Source organism: Saccopteryx bilineata, chromosome 6 (assembly GCF_036850765.1).
Source record: "Saccopteryx bilineata isolate mSacBil1 chromosome 6, mSacBil1_pri_phased_curated, whole genome shotgun sequence".
Classification (NCBI taxonomy): domain Eukaryota; kingdom Metazoa; phylum Chordata; class Mammalia; order Chiroptera; family Emballonuridae; genus Saccopteryx; species Saccopteryx bilineata.
The window spans coordinates 133,946,188-133,969,754 of NC_089495.1; positions in this window are offsets into that span (position 1 = coordinate 133,946,188).

A 23,567-nucleotide genomic window follows, 5' to 3' on the forward strand; every position below is an offset into this window, starting at 1 on the left:
GTAGTCCTGCAGATGGGTACAGGACATGGAGAGACTAGTGTGACCATAACAAGATACAGGCAATGGGAGAGGAGGAGCTTGTGGAATGCCTGAAGAATGGTGAAGAGGGAGAGAGCAAGATTGGCGGGGAAGCATCCTTTGGAGGGACCACTGGACAGGAGTCCAATAAACAAGGGAAGTGCTGAGACACCAGAGAAATTAGGACATGTGGCTGGTCCCAGAGGCCTGAGAACAGAGGATAATCTTGACCTAGCAGAGAGCCAACAGCATTGCACATGAGTCAGCAGTTCACACACCACAGGTCAGTGTGTACACCAGTTCTTGCAAGTCTGGCTGTCCTTGTCTTCCTCAGAAGTCCCACTGATTTTGGGATGGGTGGTGCTTGCATTTAAAAAAATTGATTTATTCTAGAGAGAGAAGAAGGGAGAGACAGAGAAACATTGATTTGTTGTTCCGCCTAATTATGCATTCATTGGTTGATTCTTATATGTACCCTGGACCCAAAACCTTGGTGTATCGGGAGCAATGCTCTACCCAAGTGAGGTTCCCGGCCATGGCTACATTTGTCAGTTAAAGGTTACTCTTCCTCTTCGGGGTAAATGCCCATTCTTCCAGGAGTTTCCTCACTTCCTCTGGCAGGTAGAGCCTGTGTGATCAGGGCTGGGGGAAGAGGGGCTCCTCAGAGGATGCTGATGTGGTCCTGGCCCCTGCTAAGGTGCGGCAGCTCTGTCTATGCTGTGCTGGGACCCTGAAGAAGTTTGGTCCATGGCCAGGTTCTGATTACAAGCCCCCCCCCTCGCCCCACCCCAGATCACCAGCTCCTCAGCCTATTCTGACTACACCTACTCTCAACACCTGTATCTTTGTAGAGGCACCAGGTGGGGTTGACTGCACAGCACCTGTTTCCTGGCACTCCTACACCTGAAGCTGAGCTCTGAGTGGAGAGAATCACATCTCTAATGGTGGAAGTGAGCAGCGGTCCTGTGCTGTCCTCACAAACTGAAAGCTTGGGAACCTATGGACACAGTGAGCAGAGAAAAGCCTTGGGGCTCGTGGTGAGAAGACAGGAGGTTGTGTCAGGAAGAAACGCTGGTACTTTGTCCTTCCCAAACATAAGTTTAACATACACGTGACTCTTTGAGGTCCTTCTGGTCCCTCTGCCACATCTAGATGAATAATTCTGGGGACCACGTCTGTCTGGGTGGAGAGGAAGTGCCCACACCCCATGAAACCATTTAAAACTTGCACCTATGAAGAGACTCTCCATCTGCCTATGTGCTTCTGTTAGTGTTTTCTAAGGCTGGATGTTAGACTTCAATTCATACTTCCTCCTCCCCATGGAAAGCCTGGAGTGTTGGAGCGGATGGTTGCCCCCTCATAGCTGTGATGTGGCAGGGGGGGGTGCTCAGCAGGTGGTCAAGGGAACACCCCTTGCAGCCTGACACCCTGCCCTGTGCCCTGTGGGTTCCTAGAAGGGAACTTGGAACATGTCTTCTGTGTATTCCCAGTTTCCACAGGCACACAACACTCTGCCCCTCGGCACCCCCTACGCTGGGCATGTCCTGTGGCACAGAGCCAATGGCCAGTGTATGCATGTCCTCTTGACCACGTTGGTTCCCCAGGCTGTGGAATTCTTAGCACATGCTTGGTCTGCTGCTCACAATGATCCTGAAGATAAAACTGAGTGCCAGCATGCAAAGCTTTCACAGGCATTGTCTGAAGTGTGCAGATATGAAGTGTGGCTGGGACCCTCAGCTGTAGCCCCACTCATTCAAGGACTGCCTCTCAGGGTGCCTGCAGCTCCCACAAGTTCCCTCCTGTTGGGATCACCTGCCCTGTCCAGACAGTCCTCTTGAGAGAAAGCTTTGCCAGCCCGAGTGGATGCCTGCATGATGAGAATGAACTGTTCCCTCTGCTTCCCCAGCCAGCCCGCTGCAGCTGGGCATTCAGCTCCTCTCCCGGCGGCAGTTCAGGCAGCCAGCCAGCTTCGGGTCCACTGCAGGCCTGTCCTGCCTCCCTAGGGCACAGAGGCCAAGCCCCCCAAACCATGGAGATGCTGCCCTGGTGTAAGAAAGGAGACAGCACAGTGAGCACCCCCACCCCGGCCCTCCCCTGCTGGCCCGCTCTGAGGCTCCCCAGAGGTAGGTTCTGGGCTGACCCCTGCAGACCCTTGGGATCACTGTCCTTGGTACATGCTCTGTGGGTCGGCTAGCACCTAACTTTGAAATGTGAGGAACTTGGTCAGAACTGTGTTGGCCTTTGGGGAGTAAATGCTGACATAACTGGTCCTCAATGTTGTGTTAGGTGAGCTCAGCGGCGCCTGGCTCAGAGGCCTTCAGAAACTGCAGGCAGGCTTGTTCCTCGGAGGACGGAGGTGGTGGGTAAGGTGCATTGGGAAGCCATGGCTTTGTAAGTATATTATATTATTACAGCAGTTACGTGTTCACCGTGAAACTGAGTGGAAAGTGGAGTTCCTGCCCCCCTCAACACATAGCTGCCCCTTATTCATATTTTGCATGACTGATTAAAACAGATGAGCTAGTATTATAACTAACTAATGGCCACAGTTTACTATCTGCATAGTTTTGCCTTTTCTACAACTTCCTAGAGGTGGAAACACACAGCAAGTGGCCTTTTCAAATTGGCTTCTGTCACTTAATCATATGCAGTTAAGGTTCCTCCGTATCTTTTAATGGCCTCGTTTCTTTTTAGTGCTGAGTAACATTTCATTGTCTGGCTTAATCACAGTTTATTTATCCACTGCCTACTGAAGGACATGCTGGTTGCTTCCACATCTCTTACCAATTATGAAGGAAGCTGCTCTAAATGTTCCTGAGCAGGCTTTGTGTGATGGAAGTTTTAAACTCATTTGGGTAAATGCCGAGGAGTGCAATTGCTGTGTCATATGGTAAGAGTATGCTTTGTTTTGTTACAACACCCCCCCCCAAAAAAAACCCTGTGTTTCACAGTGGCTGCACTCTTTGTACTCCCCCAGGCAGTGAGTGGGAGTCCTGTTGCTCCACGTCCTCACCAGTATTTGCTGTCTTGTTCTGACCATTCAGATGTGTGTGGTGGGATCTCATTGTTTTAATTTGCATTTCTCTGACGATGTATGGTGAGGAGCATCTTGTCATATGTTTGTTCACCATCCATATTTCTTCTTTGGCGAGGTGTCCATTCAGATCCCTTACAAATTTTAAAAAATTGTATTGTTTATTTTTCTTGTTATTGAGTTTTATGAATTTTTTAAAAAGATTTTGTGGCTGTTGATTCTTTGGGAATTTCTACATAGACAATGATGTCACGTGAACAAAATATTGTTTTTTTGTTCCCATTTTGTGTATCTTTTATTTCCTTTTCTTGTCTTCTTGCCTTGGTGAGGACTTCCAGGGTAATATTGGATAGAAGCTGTGAGATGGGACATCTTGCCTTGTTCCTGATCCTAGACAAAAAACATTGTAATTTCTCACCACTAAGTATCTAGTATAAGTACTGTATATTATTCTTGAATATTCTGTTATATATATATTTTTTCTTGTTTCATTTCACTTTTTGAAGTTTCTATGAATATTTCTTTAAGCTCAATGACTCTTTTCTCAGCTTGTTGAGTTTAGTGATGAGCCCCTCAAAGACATTCACCCTGTTAATAGTGTTTCCTTCCCTAGCATTTACTTTTGATTCCTTCCTAGAATTTCCTGTCTCTGTTTAGGTTAACGATGTGTTCTTTCATTTTGTCCTCTTTCCTCCTTAGAGTCCTTAGCATATTAATCATAGTTGCTTTATTATCTGGTCTGTTAATACCCACATCTCTGCCATAGCTGAGTCTGTTTCTGATGCTTGCTATGCCTCTTCAAACTGTGATTTTGTTTTTTAGTATGCCTTGTAATTTTTTGTTGAGAGTTGACATGATATATTGGATAAAAGGAATTGAGGTTAATGGGCCTTTAGCATTAGTTTTTGTGTTTATAGGGCTACAACATTCACTGTAAGGACCTGTCCTGGAGATAAAACTCATGAGTGTGAGGCTCTCCCAGCACTGGGTCCCTATGGAGTTTTTAAGTCCCAAATTTGTCCATCATGAGCTTCCATCAGTTCACCAATTACAGCTCAGGATTTCTGACATGACACTAGGAAACAGCTCTCCAGCATGAAGAGCTCCACCCTGCCAGATGGTGGGGATGAGGAAGGGAGTGTTGGCGGAGGGAGGGCATCGGGCAGGTATTACCTGTGAGGGTATCATGCATCTGAGAGGCTTGTCCTGCCCCTGTACTCAACATTCTAGGTAGAAATAGCACTAAAGGTCCTGGCTGGTGGCTCAGTGGGATAGAGCATCAGCCTGGTGTATGGACATCCTGGATTCAATCCCTGGTCAGGGCACAGAAGAGAAGCGCCCATCTGCTTCTCTTCCCCACCCTCTCCCCATTCTTTCTCCCCCTCCCGCAGCTAATAGCTCAATTGGTTTGAATGTGGCCCTGGGCACTAAGGATAGCTTGGTTGGTCTGAGTGCATCTGCCTTAGGTGCTAAAAATGGCTTGGTACTCGAGCATTGGCCCAAGATAGGGTTGCTGGGGGATCTGTGTTGGGGCAGGAATTCCTTCATGCAGGAATCTGCCTCACTATCTCCTTTCCTCTCACCTTAAAAAGAAAAAAGAAAAAAAGAGAAATAGCTCTAAATTCTTGTTGGCTGTTGTAGAGAAATACACGAGACTCAGGCATCTAACACACTGAGTGCCATTTGAAAGGGTTTTTAAAGAAAAGCTGGGAAGAGTTGGAGCCCTGGGAGATTTCAGCTCAGCATGGAGAAGGCTGCATCATGCGAAAGTCACCCAGGAGAGAGGCAGGGGCAGGGAAGGGAGAGTCTGGCTGGGGATTGTCTGTACCCTGTGCTTACCTGGAGATAAGAGCAGCCTCGGGGTCACCAGTGAGCAGCAGGCAGTTGCTCTGGAGCAATAGCTGCTCCATCTTGGGATCATTTATGTCTAGAGATGAGAAAAGTGCAGGCCAGGACTGCAGAGCGTGGGGTAGGGAGCCTTACAGAGCGAGGAGCCTGGAGAGGTTTGCTCTTTGCGGGAAAGAAGGCACAGCCTGCATGGGCCCCACGGGCTGCAGGCCATGTGGAGCGAGTGGGGCAGATGTGACCAGCATTCAGGAAGTCACATGCTCTCCAAGCTGGAAGGGCCGGGAGACCCGGGGATGCAGACTCTGAGGATAGATTTGTCAACCTCAGAATGTTGTTGCGACTGTACTCTGAATTGAGTTTGATTTTGTGATAGTCAGTTTTGTACACTAAACTGCAGAAAGTTCTAATCTGGTCTTTTACAATTTTCTTCTGTTTATCTATATTTTCCCTAAGTTTATAATCAATTATGTTATATAAAAAAATAAGAGTTATTTTTCAAGTGCTTAATGGAACAATGTATACTTATAGAAATGCATAGTCTTGAGTTTAACTTTTTCCTGTATTTTCTACTTATATTTAGTTTAACAAATATATATACATTTGTTACTACATCTACCAAACAGATAGTAGGAGATATAAATAACTTCTCCCTCCCTTAGGTATCAGTAGACTGTGTTCACACACACACACACACACACACACACTTTTCATTGAGAAGATGGACAAGTTTAGGCCCTATTTTTATGCTGAGATTCTCATAAGACTTTGAAACATCTGTTCCCAGCAGACACATACTCTGGAAATGACAGGGACTTGAATGCTTACCCAGGAGGAGGGTCAAAGAAGAGTTCAAAAAGCATCAGAAGCAAAACTCATTTTACAAATATTTAATTATTGGCCCTGGCTCATTGGTCCAGTGTGTGGATGTCCCAGGTTCAATTCCCAGTCAGGGCACACAGGAGAAGCACCCATCTGCTTCTCCACCCCACCCCCTCTCAGTTCTCTGTATCTCTCTCTCTCTTTCTCTCTCGTATCCCCTCTTGCAGCCATGGCTCGATTAGAGCGAGTTGGCCCTGGGTGCTGAGTATGGCTCCATGGTCTCTACCTCATGTGCTAAGAAGAGCTCAATTGTAGAGCAATGGAGCAACGCCCCAGGTGGGCAGAGCATTGCCCCCTAGTGGGCTTGCTGGATGGATCCCAGTCGGGGTGCATGTGGGAATCTGTCTCTGCCTCCCCTCCTCTCACTGAATAAAAAAACACACAAAAAAACACAAATATTAATTACTCCATTAATGACAAGCTTTGAGTTTAAAATACCAGGTAGAAAATTTCCTTCACAAGAAGGAAACAGTACAAGCTTCGCAAGTCAGAAGGTGCATTTTCAAGAATCATCTCTGTCCACCTGTCTTCTCCAGCTCATGGTGACCCTGCTGGGTCTCAGATGAAGCTGTTGTGTGAAGAAATATCTGTTTCCAGGTTCAACAAAACCGTGCTCATGGCTGTATTTTTTAAAAAACTTTTTTCATTTAGCTTTTAAAAATTGAGGCATAAGTTACACAGAGCAAATGACACAATTTGTCAATGTCTGGCAGGAGAGTTTTATGTATGGGCTCTTTGGACCCCATCCCCATTGGTTTCTCATCCCACTGCCCAGGAGAGCCATGTGAAAGCTACAAGGAGCAAGAGGAGGACACTGTCAGGACCTTCTCTGAGAAAACACCCAGTGCGGAGACGATGGCTACAGCCTGTGCTACTCATTTCTTCATTTAATCACATGCTGGTCTGCGTAGCTGTCTGATTGTTTTATGTCTCACCTCTCAGCCGAATTACAAACTCGTCAAGTCTGGGACCCACATCTCCTCGGATGTCGGGGCTCAGCCTTCAATACCACACAGTGTTCGCTGCATGTTCATTTGCCACCTCCCGCCACTCGCCAGCCTTTCCCCAGATGATCATGCAGATAGAATACCTACTGTCCAACAGATTATTCACCAAGCAGCAAGTATGTATTAGCACCCAGTATGTGCAAAGCACTTTGTCCTCTGAGAGGAAACATCATGGAAAACCAGAGACTTGCTTCAGGTAGCACAGAGCTTGTGGTCCACAGAGGACAGACGTCCATAATTAATGTCTCAGTACTTCCTTTTTGTGTCCTCAACTTGTCAATTGTGCAGAGTTCAGATAGATTGATCATGAATGAAATAAACAGTGAACTTTAACTCAAATGCAAAAGACATCAGCTTGGACACATTGTAACTGCAGAAAACGAAGATTCCTCTAAACCACATTTCTCCTAACGAATGTTCTTTATTATGATTGAGAGTACTTTAGTTGATTGCTCTAAAACATTTCATTCCTCAAACAGGTCACATCCTGTTTTAATTTTCTTTATGCAGTGCTTTCTCCTTCCAGCTTGTAAAATATGTTTTTGAATGAAGATTAAAAGTGGAATGTGGGCTGGCCCTGGCCAGGTAGCTTTGTTAAAGCATCGTCCTGATACACCAAGGTTGCAGGTTCAATCCCAGTCAGGGCAGATACAAGAATTAACCAATGAATGCACAGCTAAGTGGATCAATAAATCGATGCTTCTCTCTCTCTCTCTCTTTCTCTCTTCCTCCCTCCCCCCTCCTTTCCCTCTCCATCCTCACTTCCTCTCTCTCTCTAAAATCTATATATTAAAAAAAAATTAAAAATGGAATGTGGGGAAATTGGAAGATAAAACTGAAAAAGCAAAACACAGAATAATTAAATCACCTCATGCCGATCTTCCCGTGTTGTCCACAGAAGGCAGATTTTTGGAAAGATAATTTGTCCCAGTGTGTGTGTGGCTGTATTTGGATGACATGAGATTGGCCACTCATGTTGTCACCTGTCCCAGGTTTCCCCCAGGAATTCCAGGGGACATGAGCAGCAGGCGTTTTCTAAGCACCGCCCGGATATTCGGAGCCACGGGGAAGTGAGTGACCACCACACCCACTGTGCAGATCTGGGTCTCTGCGCAGAAGGATGAAATGGGTGCTGAAGTCTAGAGAGGTCTTTGAAAATTTAGATTTCTTTTTCTATTTGTTTTTGCAGCCAAAAGTCAGGTCAGCTTACAAGTGCATGCAGACAGGCCTTCTTTGCTGTACATGTGGCCAAAGACCAAGAAGTACTGACTGTTCTGACTGTTTCATCTTTCAGGCCAATATCCAGAAGATGTTTGAGTGACTGGACTGTGGGTGTCGGCCCTGAGCGATTTGTGCTACTGAGTCCCAAACTGACATTGTCACATCCTGGGATAAACATAAGGGAACATATAAGCTGTATTCCATCTGCTGAATGAAACCAAGGATCCAATGCTAAGCCTGGACCTTATGTGTATCTCTCTAGGAGTGCAGAGGGGCTTGCACTCGTCACCTTGCCCTTCTGGTGGCATTGGCTGTGACTCAAGAGGTCACTGTGTGATTTATAAAGAATTTTCTCTGGGGGAAGGTAACATCAAGCTGGCAATAGGGACATCATTGTGTTTGTATAGCTTGGGCCGTGGAGCATAATCTCAGGTTTATCCCAATAGCGTTTGGTCCCTGCATGCCACATTGCATAAGTTTCTTAACCTTTATAGGCAGAAGAATGTGCACACAGTGAAGATGACAATGTCATGGACACAGGCTGTAGTGCAGACTGAATGAGCCAAAGCACAGGTCAGAGACCAGCTCCAGGCACAGGGCAAGCACGGAGTGGCTGCTGGCTGCTCCTGGACGGGGTGTTGCTCCTGCTAAGGGCTCTGTCTCCCCTAAAGTCTCCATGTCCCACCTGCTTTCTCACTACCTGCTCAAGGTCCTCTATGTGTTTTCCTACTCGGAGTCTTTCCTAATCCCCTGCCCCCAGAGTGTTTGACCTCTCCCTGTTTCTGTCCCCAGCCCTGCTCTGAAGGGCAAGTTTCAGTCCAGCACAGTTAAGCATTAAGCTATTAGTGTGTGGTTATGATTTAATGTGAGGAGCCACTTGGGTAACCTTCTTCTTTTGCCTTTTTATATCAGCTTCCAGGGATTTAACCCAAAAGAGTAACTAAAAAAGGAAAAAATAAAGCTATTCCAGGAAAGTACTTGGGGACAGGAGATGCTTACCTTGCTAATGTGGTAAACCTTAGAATGCTCACCTTGGTCTTGGTAAAACTCTGTCAGTAAACAGCCCACCTTGTTCAAACAGCCTCTGCTCAACAGCTGATGCCCTCACTGTCAGCCCAGTGACCACACAGCATCTCCTACTTGGGTGCCATCTCCAGTTTCACAGGTAGAGGGACCGGACAGGGGCTGGACCTGGCCCCTGACACTTGGGGAGCGTCAGCACATCACTTTGCCTCTCTGGGCCCATTATTAAAACCAGGGGCCTGGGTCTTGCTCTTCTTCTTCCTCTTGGGAGTCCCTGAAAAGCGATAGCTCTCTGAAACCCACATCTCAGCCAGAATCTCTTCCACACCAAGCCGCAGACATGCCTCTGAGCTTCTTGTAGGTGAGCTAACATGCGGGGCCAGGATTTACGATGTTATTTTCCAGACAAAAGAATTTCTAGTTTTTTAACATTTGCAGAATTTTTGTTCAAGAATGCTGTACCGCAGAGTTGGCTATGGACACAATTTGGAAGTAGTGTATTGTGGCTTCTGGGTTCCCTTCCTTGCTCCTTCCAGGACCTGGTCCATGCCTGGCTGCCAACGGCCCTCCTACAGTTCCGCTCCCTTCTCTGGGTGTCCTCTTGAAGCCCGTGGGCCCTGTGTCGCACTTCCTTAGGAAATTGTGACTGGCTTGCTAAACCTCTGCCATCACCTGCCAAATTAATATTAAATTTCTGGTTGAGCCTCAATGAGCATTGGCTAAAATCATTTAAAAATTCCTTCTTTTTTGCACTAAGTCAACATGAAGGCAAAAGTCACAAATATGATTTTCCAGGGGAAATTAGTATTAAATAAGCTGTGGCCATTCTTATAACATGACCACGCATTCTTTTCCATCTTCCCCCATTAGAAATTGGGATCTCTGGCCCCTCCTCTTTTTTCTGAGCAGGCTTGTGACTGTTGCCCAGTAGGATTTTGTGGCAGTGACGTTAGACTTCTGAGGCTGGGTCATAAAATGCCACACACTCCTGCCTGGCTCTCACTCTGGGGGCCCCGCTGCCGAGCTGTGAGATGCCCTCGCCACATGGAAATGGCCTCTCCAGAGCCTCAGCCTGTGAGTGAAGAGGGCAGCAGGTGGTTTTGCCCCCCAGATAGTCACATGGGCCAGGTTGTTTGAGTTTCCCCGCTGAGCCCACAGTCCAGAGCCACAGCTAACTAAGCAACACATGACTACGTGTGGGGTAGTTTGTTACTCAGCAAAAGGTAACTGCAGCACAAGCCCAAGTTATCCTTGAACTTACCCGCTTAGTAAAGTTTTTCATTTCCTGGGAGAGAGCCCATCTGTTCATTCTCAGGGAGTCATGGATTCCTAGAGCACAGGACACACCAGCCTCTGAAAGGAACCATAAAGCAAATGTCCTTAAAATTCAGGAAAACTTACTGTAGAGCTGTTCCCAGTATCTCTGGATAATAACTCTACTAACCATACACGCAGCAGCCACAACGTCTGTCACACACAACGCTGTGTGGGCTGAGGCCCTCACAGCACACTCTGTGCTTAGCCACTCATGGTGGACGCACTAAGGAACTGGACCCTGAGCCACTCGTTGGAGAACTGGGAACAAACTCTAGTAGCTGGAGTCTGTGCACATGGGAGTCATGCACAGAAGACTTCCTATATCCACCAGTTTGTTTATTGTGACTTTTTTACTTAACTTTTATATACTGTTGTACAAATAAATATGTCCATTTGAGGCATGAAATACATTTTTAATAGTGATAAAATAGAAATAAGCACTTTTAAAATTTTTTAAATTTTTTTACAGGGACAGAGAGAGAGAGTCAGAGAGAGGGATAGATAGGGACAGACAGGAACGGAGAGAGATGAGAAGCATCAATCATTAGTTTTTTGTTGCGACACCTTAGTTGTTCATTGATTGCTTTATTATATGTGCCTTGACCGTGGGGCTACAGCAGACCGAGTAACCCCTTGCTTGAGCCAGCGACCTTGGGTCCAAGCTGGTGAACTTTTATTTATTTATTTATTTTTTTGCTGGTGAGCTTTTTGCTCAAGCCAGATGAGCCCGCGCTCAAGCTGGCGACATTAGGGTCTCGAACCTGGGTCCTCTGCATCCCAGTTCGACACTCTATCCACTGCGCCACCACCTGGTCAGGCTAGAAATAAGCACTTTAAAAATAATTTTATGTCACTTTATAAACAGTGTAAAAATACTTTGCTCTCATCCAATAAATTTGATGAAAGCAATGTGACCAAATTTGTTTTATATTTTTCAAAAGACTTGGCTCATAATCAATACATCAGTTCATAGGCATGGTTCCAAATAGAGTTTATTCCATTGCTTGCTTGTTAACTGTCACAGTTCTCCAGGCAGCTGGCAGAGACAGATCCGATGTGAGACATGCATGTTCGCACATGTATTGAAATAGGAGAAGGCAGATTCTCAAACAACATATAGGAATTGTGGAAAGAGAGAGTAAGGAGTGTTCTCCCAAGTAAAACAACAATTTCACTGGTGAAAATTATAAAAACAGACCATTTAAAATAATCTGTAAATTGTCCTAAGGCTATAAAAGAAATGGAGAATTATGCATTCAAGAAAATCTGTTAAATCTTGAGAATGGTGAGTCTAAGGCATTTAAGCCACATGGCCCAGTGGCCCCTGTGGCTGCAGCTCCATCCTGGGGCGTGCAGACAGAAACAGTGGAGCTCCATCTCCCCAGCTCCTCCTGTGCCTGCTGGTTCACCCGAGGAAGGCAAGCAGCTGTGTTTGTCATTCTCCTCCCAGCCTGTTGTGACCAAGAAGACTAGGTCCCTCCTTTCTGGTCATCCCGATCTGCACAAGGAGAGCTCTGCCTCAGCACAGCGCCTGACCACGCTGGGATTCCTGCCCCCAGGTCACTGTTGGGCAGAGACTCCATGCTGGGAGGGCAAGCAAGCTGGATCCGGGCTCTCACCTCTCCCGTCTCAGCACCCACTGTACATCAGGTGCCCCTCTGCCGTGGTGCATGTGCAGGGGTTCTTCCAGGGAGGATGAAGGCGTAACGTGGAGGAAGTCTGCAGTTCTTGGAGAAGCAGGACTTCACTTGGAACAGGAGGAGGGAGAACTCCATGCTTAAGGTTGTTGTCAAGGACAGCAGCAATCATGAGAGGGAAATTGAGAAGAGGGCTGGCAGTGCCATGTGGTAAGCAGCAAGGCAGTGTGGCCATAGTTTCACAGAGAGAAGCAGGGAGAGGTGGCAAGGAGCCTGCTGGGATCACGGTCAACTCTGAGTGTCAGCCAGACTGTGTACTTGGGCCTGAAAGTAATCTCCATTTTATAGAGGAAACAACTGAATTTAGAGCATCGTAACCCACTGGCCCAAGCTGGGACTCTCAGCCTGACCACCCTGGGCATTTTCTCCATGATGTTGCCAAAACCTGCAGTGTAACCATCGTGTTGCACGACTCTGAGCTGATATGGCAGTGCCCTCGAGGCCTCTCGTCATAGGCCTGTCACCCAGCAGTGGGAATGTGAGGGGCAGCCTGTCTCCCGTCGACACACCACATCCGGCACTCCAGCACTTCCTGGAGTCAGTGAGGCCGAAGCACAGGTGTCCATGCCACACCTGCCTCTCAGACCTAGAATGCACCAGTGGTGACTACATCTCCTTGACTACCAAACAAAGTGCAAATGTGCTGGATGAGGGGGTGGGGAAGGAAAAGAAACTGTGGGCAAACCACACTAATTAGAAGGGCTTGCTGTAGGGGCAGTCCACTGAAATAAATTAGCACAAACTGAAATGCTTGGCAAGTCTGACCATAATCAAGTGCCTGTTTTATTGAAGCATTGAGTTTATCCTCTTGCAGACGCACGGGATTTTTCTTTTATTAAACATTGGCTCCCTCCTAGAAACATAACCTCCCTGCAAACAAGAATTTTTGCCTGTTTTGTTTCATTATTCTGTGCTCAGAACATTTCCCACATGTAACACATATTCGATAGCTATATATTGAATGAACAAAATAAATTGACATTACACAATTGTTAACAGCTCAACTTCCTGCTATAGCTGTATTCCACCAGATGCTTTGTTTATAAACAAAAGATTGTGCCTAATCTGACTTCTTTTTGCAAGGAGGTTTCTGATAACAAAAGACTAAAATATTGTGGAGTGGGAACTTTATTGTCATTCTCCATTTACCTTTTATAGTTGAACTTTTAACCCAACAAGATAGACCAAGTTTGAAGGCAGGAAGTTTTATTTTGAACTTGAAGTTGATGACTATATACAGCATAATGAGAGAATTCAGAAGAACGCAACAATACAGGAAGCGAAGACACAAATATACCATGTAGATGTATAGATATAATATTATTCCTTAAACTTCCCACAGTGAACCTGACAACACTCAATACCCAAATTATAGCTCAATACTAAGGTAATTAGCAGTAGTAAATCTAAAACTTGTGTGCCATATCAATACAAAAAGGTGATGAAATTATTATTTTTAAAACATGAGCTGCTCAACCAGGGCATCAAGACCATTCGTTCAGTTGGTAAAGGGCAATATTTCCAATAAATGGTGTTGGGAAGAGTTGAAACCCACATGCAAAAAACTGAAGTTAGATCTGTTCTGTACACAATATAAAAATGAACTAAAACAATACAATATACAGGGGATGTATTATAGAATTAATAAGAAAACAGTCACAAAAGAACAATAAATGTAGGGTTCCTCTTATATGGGGTTCCTAGAGTATTCAAAGTCTGCAGAAGTGGTCAGTCACACACAGAAGTATTTAGTTAGTGGTGCCTGGGAATAAAAGCGTGGGACATGTTTTTACTCTAAGAGGGGGCAGAGAAGGGAGCACCAGCCCGCAGGGAGGCCACGGCCAAGTAGTATTGGCTTGGGGGGGGGGGGGACAGTAGTCAATGGGACACAATGGAAAGTCCAGAATAAGATCCACATATATGGTCAAATTATTTTCAAGAAAGCTCCTAGGAAATTTAACAAGTAAAGAAAGTCTTCTCAGGAAACAGTGCTGGAATAACTCGATATACAGCCTTCTATACCAGCTGCTGAGCTCTGATGGCCTGTCTGGGAGGCTGCTTGCTTAGCTGGCACCCACGTTGGTCTCTGCCTACAGCTGCGTCCTCTGCACTTGGCAGCCTGTCTCAGCTCTCTCTCCACACTGCGCAGTTCCCCAGGCTGGTCCCAGGCAGGAGCATCACCAGTGTCACTTGGAACCACGCAAGAGATTAACGTTCTTAGTCCCCAACCCACTGAGTCTGAGCCCTCCAGCTCCTTCTTAACTTCCTACAACGGGTCTGTCAAGAGGAGCAGATCCACAAGTAGAGGTCAGGTCCCAGGCTGTGGGGAGGACAATGGTTAATACAGTCACAGTCACAGAATCCCTACTCCCTTTTTTTTTTTTTTTTTTTAAATTTTTTTTTTATTTATTCATTTTAGAGAGGAGAGAGAAAGGGAGAGAGACAGACAGAGAGAGAGAGAACATAGAGAGACAGAGAGAGAAGGTGGGGAGGAGCTGGAAGCATCAACTCCCCTATGTGCCTTGACCAGGCAAGCCCAGGGTTTCGAACTGGCGACCTCAGCATTTCCAAATCGACGCTTCATCCACTGCGCCACCACAGGTCAGGCGAATCCCTACTCCCTTATCAGATACCTGCCACCCGGTGTATGTGTGTGTGTGTGTGTGTGTGTGTGTATGTGAGTGATATGACACCCTGACTCAATCTGATGGTGGCCGGGGTGTGTGTGTGTGTGTGTGTGTGTGTGTGTGTGTGTGTGTGTGATATGACACCCTGACTCAATTTGATGGTGGCCGGTTCCAAAACAGCTTGTGCACAGCACAGCCCAGGGCTGGAACTCAGACGACACTGCAGTGACTTTCTCCATCATGGCTGAGGATGTCAACTTGCCAAGGATGGAAACCTCCAGCTCAGGATGTGACAGGCCCAGGGCATGTGAATTGTGATCATGGAGATGACAGAAATGACATGAGAGTGGTTCCTCAGCAGTCACCCCGAGTGGAGCTGGTCCTAAAGGTGGAGCTGAGTGAGAACTGAGCTCAAGGCGGCAGTAAGGCTGTCTGACAACCACCCAGGGGTGCTTATGAGCTCCGTGGGCTAGGGGGGCTCGGCTGAACTGTGCTGTCTCCTCGGGCCCCATATCAGCTTCTGAATTTGGCTCCTGAACATGATCTGTTTGACCAACCAAAATGTTTCCAAAATGTGTCCATGTGTTTCAAAAATAGAGGAACGTCCACTCAGACAAAATACCAAATAAACCAACTGCTGAATATCAGATGGACACCACTTACTCCTGGAATTTCTATTGAATGGAGACGAGGAGCATGAGGTGCCTTATTTTGGGGGAGCTGGGAGTTTGTGTCCAAGTCAAGGTTCAGCCTTCAGGGCTCTGTAGCAGCGTATGCAGAAGGCCCTGAACTTGCCCTGTACCTCTCGCTGTGAGTACTTCCAGTAGCTTCTCTGCTGCCATCAGGCTGGAAGCTGAGGAGGAAGAGCCCCATCTTCTCATTTCATCCCCACCCCACTGCCTGGCGCCCTCCCAAACTCAGCAAAGGCGTGAGTGAAAGGACGGCTGGATGATCCAGTGGCTGCCACGCTAGAGTGCTAGTTAAGAATGTGCTTTCTGAGGTTCCTTTTTAGGAGTCTGTTATGGGAGGAAAATTTGTCCAAATCCAGTGACCCCACAAAACTTTGGTAAGTTTTTTAGAAGCGCTGACCACCTCTCGCAAAGCTGCCCAAATCCAGCTGGCTCTGTTTCTCCAATGGTGACAGTAAATGCTTTACAGATTATAATCTAATTTAGAAAGATGCTAATTTTAGTGAAATAAATCTTCTTCTTCAGAAACTTGAGCTTTGGCTGCAGAGGCCCTTGGCCCTGCTCTGTTTTGCTCAGGCATCAGGGTTTCTGGCTCTGGTGCTTTTGGGCTGAGAACTGAGTTCTGGGGACACATCTGAATGCAGTCTCAACAGAATGTCCCTGTATAACAGGAACAACTGCTTGCTTTTATTTATTGATTGATATATTTTTTAATTTGTTGATTTGAGAGAGCAAGGAAGAGAATAAGGGAGAGAGAGAAATACCAATTTGTTGTTCCACTTATTCATGCATTCATTGGTTGATCTTGTATGTGTCCTGACCAGGGATTGAACCTGCATCTTTGGCTTATTGAGACGAACTGACAGAGCTACCTAGCCAACACCAAAAACACCTTGACTTGGGCACAAACTTCCAGCTCCCCCAAAATAAGGCACCTCATGCTCCTCGTCTCCATTCAATAGAAATTCCAGGAGTAAGTGGAATTTCTTTAGTGATAAACAAGGTATAAAAAGGTTCATTCTGGCCCTGGCCGGTTGGCTCAGCAGTAGAGCGTTGGCCTGGCGTGCGGGGGACCCGGGTTCGATTCCTGGCCAGGGCACATAGGAGAAGCACCCATTTGCTTCTCCACCCCTCCCCTCCTTCCTCTCTATCTCTCTCTTCCCCTCCTGCAGCCAAGGCTCCATTGGAGCAAAGATGGCCCGGGCGCTGGGGATGGCTCCTTGGCCTCTGCCCCAGGCGCTAGAGTGGCTCTGGTCGCCGCAGAGCGACGCCCTGGAGGAGCAGAGCATTGCCCCCTGGTGGGCAGAGTATCGCCCCTGGTGGGCGTGCTGGGTGGATCCCGGTCGGGTGCATGTGGGAGTCTGTCTGACTGTCTCTCCCCGTTTCCAGCTTCAGAAAAAATAAATAAATAAATAAATAAATAAATATAAATAAAAAGGTTCATTCTGACTCTTGAGTCTGGACTTAAACATTGAGCCCTTTCCTTAGAGGTGATGAAAAGTGTTGACAGTCAGTCACAAAGGTTTGCTGCCTCTGCCTCCCTGTGGCATGAGGTCATGCTTAGGAACACCGCAGCTCAGTGGGTGAGGAATAGGGTTCTCCTTAAGAATCATCTGTTGTCCTGGTGGAGCCCAGAGCACAGCTTGTCTGACTTGGGTAAAGACATAGCATCTTCAGTTTCTTCTCTGCACTTTTAATTTCTCCAAATAAAATTTTTTTTTTGGTATTTTTCCTAAGTGAGAAGCGGGGAGGCAGAGAAACAGATTCCTGCATGTGCCCAACTGGGATCCACCCGGCATGCCCACCAGGGGCCAATGCTGTGTCCATCTGGGGCATTGCTCCATTGCAACTGGAGCCATTCTAGTGCCTGAGGCGGAGGCCCCGGAGCTGTCCTCAGCACCCAGGCCAACTTTGCTCCAATGGAGCTTTGGCTGCGGGAGGGGAAGAAAGAGATAGAGAGAAAGGAGAGGGGGAGGGGTTGAGAAGCAGATGGGCGCTTCTCCTGTGTGCCCTGGCTAGGAATTGAATCTGGGACTTCCACACACAGGGCCGACGCTCTACCGCTGAGCCAAATGACCAGGGCCTAATTATTAATCATATTATGCCTCCTTATATTTTTACAGGCTTTATATTTATAAAACACCACCACATTACACATTAATATTCTAAAATATATTAAACTGACAGTATTTTTTCAATTCTTCCATTCTGTAAAGACCACGGCCTCCACTATCTTGGATTCTCCTCCACCGGAAGAAGGGAATGGAGTTCTGTGAGGCTCTGGGGATTTGGGGCTTTATTCCTGGCCTCTGGTCACCAGCGCATCACAACATCTGGCATTTTTATGCTGTTTGCCTCCACCAAGGACGTTCAAGACAATTCATTTAACGTGTTACAACCAACCATGAAAAATGAGAAAACTGAACAGGTAGTGATGGACATGGCTAACAAGCTCACAAATGACAAGCTAAATTAGAACTGCAGGTTTCTGATGTCAAACTGCATGGTCCTTGTGGTCTTAGAACTGTAGTGTGTGATGGGCACCACAGGTGCCACTCCCCTGCTGAGAGAAGGACCTCACTCTGAGGTGACGGTTATAGGAATCTGCACTCATGATGGAATGACTTGGAGTCACACACATGTACTGAGGTCTTTCTGGTTTTGGTATTTACTATAGTACACAGTAGCTGTCTTTACTGTATTTGCAATTTGTTATAAATCTATAGTTATTTCAACATTAAAAAAAGACTAGTAAGTCAGAAAGAAAAATAAATAGGAAACAATTCTTTAAAAATACCTAGTTATTCTATAATTACCAAGATCTCTGAAAACTCCACTCATTGTTCTTAGTTTCACTAGAATTTATTAAATCTTTCTTTTTATTTTATTGATTTTATAGCTAGAGGAAGGGAGAAAGAGTGAGAGAGACAGAAACATAGATATGTTCCTGTACGTGCCCTAACCAAGGATCGAACTAGCATCCTCTGTGCTTTGGGATGACACTGTAACTAACCAAGCTATCCAGCCAGGGCATGAATTTATTAAATCTTAAAGCATTTTTATTCAAGTGAAAACAGCAACCGATCACTGATTTTTTTCCAAGATGGTCAAGTTATTTAAATCATAAATTCAGATATGTGTATCTGCCTTTTATCTTCTTTCAATTCAATTAGCTTGTTCAAGATTTGGTGTAAAGCAGCAGGCGTGACATCATGCACCTTCGTGATAACCCAAAGGGTAGGTCCACTCGCCTCACCAGGTTGCAGTGGGGAAACTAGTTAGTTGTCACAAATCTGGGGTGGGGAGTCTAGTGATTTCAATCTAACATTTCTCAAAGCATGTACTGTCTTTCAGGGAACCAATTCAGACAACTGTGGTGCAGGTGGATCAGAAGCACAGAAAGTAGACTTGGGTTCTTATCCTGAGCCTCCGTGTGGTGCGGACTGCACGCCTCACTCAGTGCGGTCTATGCAGCAGGGTGGTCGGTGCAGCATGGTGCTTCCTTCCCAAGGGAACGGTCGATTCTGAACTTGCCTTAAAGTAGACAAACAGACATTTGGGGGCCTGAGAGCATTTTGTTCAAGAAATTCCAGGAATCACAGACTTCCTGGCTGCCAGACAGAGACAAATTGGAAAGTTGCACATAATCCTATAATTCAGTCAACTTCTCAGAGAACAGAAATGGAAAAGTTTTGGTCAGCCAACCCCAAGGTTCTGAGATGCTGGCTGCTGGATCCCAAATCCTTGGCTGTTCTCTGTTCCTGTCACATGAGAGAGCAGTTGGCCCACACAAACACAGTTCCCACAGAGTTTCAGCCTGCTTTCCCTGTGAACTTGAAACAAGACCCCATTTTCCCCAAGAGATTCAATATCTACTCATGTCATGTGTATGTTCTACAGAATAAAATGATGTCTGGCGTATTCACAGATTATCTTTATAGCAAATCTGAAGAAAAACTGGAATAGGTGGCTTGATATATACATTTACATTTTTTAAAAAAGGTTAGGTCAGGTCATGTTTACAGCAGAAAAGAACCATGGAAAAGCTTTTTTTAATGATCACTTTACAAATATTTCTATTGTAGTCTTTTCCTTTGAGAAAGTCTTTTCCTTTGCCGCTTTACACCAAATCTTGAACAAGCTAATTGAATTTAAAGGAGAAGAATCACTAGACTCCCACCCCAGATTTGTGTACAACTAACTAGTTTCCCCACTGCAACCTGGTGAGGCGAGTGGACCTACCCTTTGGGTTATCACGAAGGTGCATGATGTCACACCTGACGCTTTACACCAAATCTTGAACAAGCTAATTGAATTTAAAGTAGAAGAATTAGCACTTATATGTGAGCTGAGCCTCAGTTCTGGTATAAAAACCATATTTGGGAAATTCAAATTATATGAATTTTAGTTAACAGATTTTTAGTTAAACAGATGATTGGGTTTGGCAATAAAAGTCAACAATGATTAATTTTCTAGCTTTAGCTTCCTGCTGTAGACATGAATTTTTGATGTACATTTTGATTGACAATCAAGGAGAGGAAAGTGCTCCAGCAAAACGGTGAGATAATTAAAATTAGATGTGGACTCTTTCTCCTGTGAACTCGGCACCATGTTTGCTGTTCCGCACAACTAGCCAATACAGCATTCTCTTCTGTGGGTTTGAAGTTATGGTTCAGAGACACCAACTGTAGCTCAGACCAGAAATGGAGCTGGACATGCTCTGGAAAAGTAATGGTCCTCCTGCAGCACCGTCCATTCTGCAGGGGGCTTCGGGCCTGACACCAGAGTCCCGGGCACGTTCAGTGAGACCCAGACAGCCCAATCCTGTGCTGTCATTCTATGGAGTTATCTAGAGCACCATTACCTAGTGCTATGGTCTTAGTCTTCCAAAACATCAACTCCATTTCTGCTTAAACAGCATGGACGCAAGTCCCAGGGTGCCCAAGGCGTCCCTTAGCCTCTAAGTGTTCATGGCTATAAGATCAGGTTGTGACCGCATGGCTTGCCCTAGAAAACATTATAATGGCAGTGGGACCAAAAATTTCTCCAAATAAATCAGCTAGAACTTCACTGACCATGTTTGATTTATGTTCTCTCCATGTTTTCGGGGTTAGAAAGTTGGATCCTCATCCAACTGTGTCATCTCTCCATGACAGTAGCTGCAGTGACTGTAATTTATGGAAGTGCTTCATGGTGTTGCCCGTACCTGGGCTCAGGCTTGGAGGCTGAACTGGTCATTGTGTAATACGTGATCTGTGGACGTGGGTTTTGTCAACACAAATATAAATCTTTATTACTGGCATATTTTTGTAATTTTTACTTTCTTTTTAAAAAATTAAATAGTAAAAACAAAAGTGAATCAAGGTGTTCCAAAGTTGAAATTATCCTTCTTACTAACAAACATGCTAAGCCCTACCTGGCTGAACCTCTCTCCCTCAAAGCCACGGAACCCAAGACGTTGTCTGGGCAGCTTCCTCTCTTCCTGCCGCTTCCGATGCCCATGTATGTCACCACCGTTCCCCCAGGCACTCATGCTCTCTCTGGCAGTGGTGGCCACCTTGCTCCCAGCAGTTTGGAACCACCATCCTGCCACTGATAATCACAGCCCATCTCATACTGTCAACCACAGATTTTAGGGGTCGGCTACCCCCATCTTCAGTGATAATAGTGTCCTCGTCAGGAGACTTGTTGACAGATCACTGAAGAGAATGTTCCCCAAGCTCTCGTGACAGAGAATATTGGTATTGCGTGATACATCTGCGTCACCATCCCCACCCTTCTGGAGTTTCCAGCCTTTCTGCAGCACTCTATCGCTGGTTCTGCAATCTCTGTCTCATTTGCGGGGACATCGCTGTGTCCTGGAAGCAACCCCAGCCAGGTGTGAGGACCAGCCTCAGGTGTTCTTGTCTGGGTGCTAAATCCTAAACTGACCAGTTCCTTTTTTTTCCAGGTTCCCAGACTGTTAATAAAACCCACCTAACCTCATGATCATTGCAACTGCTTCATGTATACAGTATACTTACATTATCCCTAATCATTCACTGATGGAGCTCACACAAGCCTGCGTTCATGCTGTGGCCACTGCAGATTCCAGGGAAGAGCCGTGGTCACTTCACGCTTGTGCATGGCTCCCCCAGCAGTGGATGCTCATTGCCACCCAATCTGGATCCAAAATACCATTCTAGGGGCTTGTTTCAGCCTGGACTCTTGCAAGAGCAGAACCCAAGGCAGGGGCTTACATGCACATCATTTGCCTTGGAAGACATTCCAGAATGAAAACGAAAGACCTGGGGAAGTAAAACAGGAAGACATGGAAGTTGACACAGAAGCCACTGCCCTTTGATCAGTGGGACCATTTGCAGAGCTTACAGATGCTTTTCAGAAGCCTTGGCTCCCAGTCTCTCCCCACCCTCTGTTGACGGAATCCTCCTGAGAACAAGCTCCCAGAATTCTATGCAGGCATGTGAGTCAGAGCAGAGACTGCAGCCCCTGCAGGTAAGGCACACTCATCAACAAGGAGACGGCAGCTCCAGTGAGGACTGCTGCCTCCAAGGTGGGGCTGAGGGGCGTGAGGTCTGCCTGGTACATCAGATGTGGGCAAAGGCAGTTCCCCAACAGCGGAGAGAACAACAGACTGAAATCTCTTGACCCTACCTCAGTTCCTCCACCTCAAATTGTGAAAATTAGACTAGATTCCTGGTTCATAAACCTGTCCTCAGAACAGAATGATGTTGGGAATTCTGAAAGTCCCTATGTCTGTGCCACAGAAAGTCGGGACCAGGGGGTCCTGGCTCCAGTCCAAGAAGCCGTAGTTTGCAAACCTCCCTAGGTGGTTCTGGGTAGTTAGCATACAGACCCACTTCCAGAGTTCGTTTTCATTCTGTGATTTGATGGATGATTGGTCTATTGAATACACGATGTGGGAATTTCGGGAGAAATAAATACAGCATGCCAGTATTCACTGACAGACCTTGTGACATGCTCATCTACATCAAGTGATTATGATTTATTCCTTTGTCAATTTTTTATGGCATTTCTGATATAAATAGTTTTCATGTCCACCAAAAGCACTTTTTAAAAGTTTTTCCATAATATTATAGCTGCCTGTTTGAAATAATGTGAGAAAAATCTTGTCTGCAACAAGAGAGGGACTATGATACAAATTCTCGAGCCGTCTGACCCTCAGAAATAGATGCTGAGAAAGTATATGAACACCCCTCCTCGGGACACCAGAAAATGTTTGCATCGTTGTGTGATTACTCAAAATGTAACCTGCCATGTTCAAAGCTAATAGTGTCTGATGTTCTGTTTCAGCGCACACCCAGACCACATGCATCTGTGCTAACGGCTCAGTGCCCATGGGTGGAGGAGGTACAAGCAAGGATTGTGTAAATGTGTTTTCACTTGATTCAAACAAAGTCTTTCAAATATGAAAATGAACTATAGAAAAACAATATTGGCCTTTTCCTGAAAAAAGGTTTCTCAGCGGCCCCTGCATGGCCCCAGACCCAACAACCCCAGCCCGGGAGGCTGCCCATTGCTCAGGCCAATCCTGAAGCTGTCCCAGGAGACGAGAGGCTCCAGTGCCCAGTCACTTCTCTTGATTTCCATGTTTTCAGGGAACTTCACCATCATATACATTCTGAAGCCGTCAAGCTTGGATATATCATATGCATGACAGATACCAAATATGTCAATCAGTCCTGCTTCTCTGCTTGTCTTCAACAGGTAGGGGGTCAATGACCGAGACCATGCATGCTCAGTGTGCTTTTCTGGGATTGGCCAGATGGTAACATTTTGGACATCGGACGGCAGATGGCCTCTGCCACCTCCATCTTTGCTGCCACAGGGTGAAGCAGCACAGATGACAATGCATGGTGGGGTAACCATCCCACTCAGTCCTCATTCAGGTCAGGTGTCCGGACGGACTCTGGCTGTGGCCTCAGCATGCCAACCCTGATGGCTATCACCTCATCGAGGCCCCTGGGCCTCCTCATCAGTGTATTCCCCGAGGAATGAGCTGTGTCCCAGATCTCTCTGGCGTCTTCCTCAAGTGAACACCCAGGTGGGCACGTGATGTCTGTTTCTAAATTATTTTTTATTTATTCATTTTTTTAGAGAGGAGAGGGAGAGACAGAGAGAGAGGAGAGACAGAGAGAGAAGGGGGGGGGAGCTGGAAGCATCAACTCCCATATGTGCCTTGACCA